At 53.2% G+C, this 406-nt stretch overlaps 1 pseudogene; it reads right to left on the reverse strand.

Moving 5' to 3' along the window:
• Window positions 1-285: 285 nt before the first annotated feature.
• On the reverse strand, window positions 286-401 carry LOC115230769 (annotated as a pseudogene).
• Between the last annotated feature and the right edge of the window lie 5 nt (window positions 402-406).

The following is a 406-nucleotide window of genomic DNA, read 5'->3' on the forward strand; positions in this document are numbered from 1 at the left end:
GTTGCTAGACATCGCTGGTCACAATGCGCTTCGTATTGTTTTAGCCTTCAAATGACGCCACCTCGCTGGCTAGGCGAGCAGGCCAACAGAAGAAAGAGTGAGAGAAAGTTGTAGCGAAAGAGTACAGCAGGGACCGCTACCCCCCCCCCTGCCGGAGCCTCGTGGAGCTTTAGGTGTTTTCGCACAATAAACACTCACAACACCCGGTCTGGGAAACGAAACCGCAATCCTACGACCGCGAGTCCGCTACCCTAACCACTGGGCCATTGCGCCTCCACTCTTTTTTGCTTACAGCACCTAGGTTTCCCAAGCGGTCACCCATCTAAGTACTAACTAGGCTCGATGCTGCTTACTTCGGTGATCGACGAAACCGGTACTTTCAACGTGATATGGCCGTAAGCACACA

Source organism: Octopus sinensis, unplaced genomic scaffold, assembly GCF_006345805.1.
Source record: "Octopus sinensis unplaced genomic scaffold, ASM634580v1 Contig16352, whole genome shotgun sequence".
NCBI lineage: Eukaryota > Metazoa > Mollusca > Cephalopoda > Octopoda > Octopodidae > Octopus > Octopus sinensis.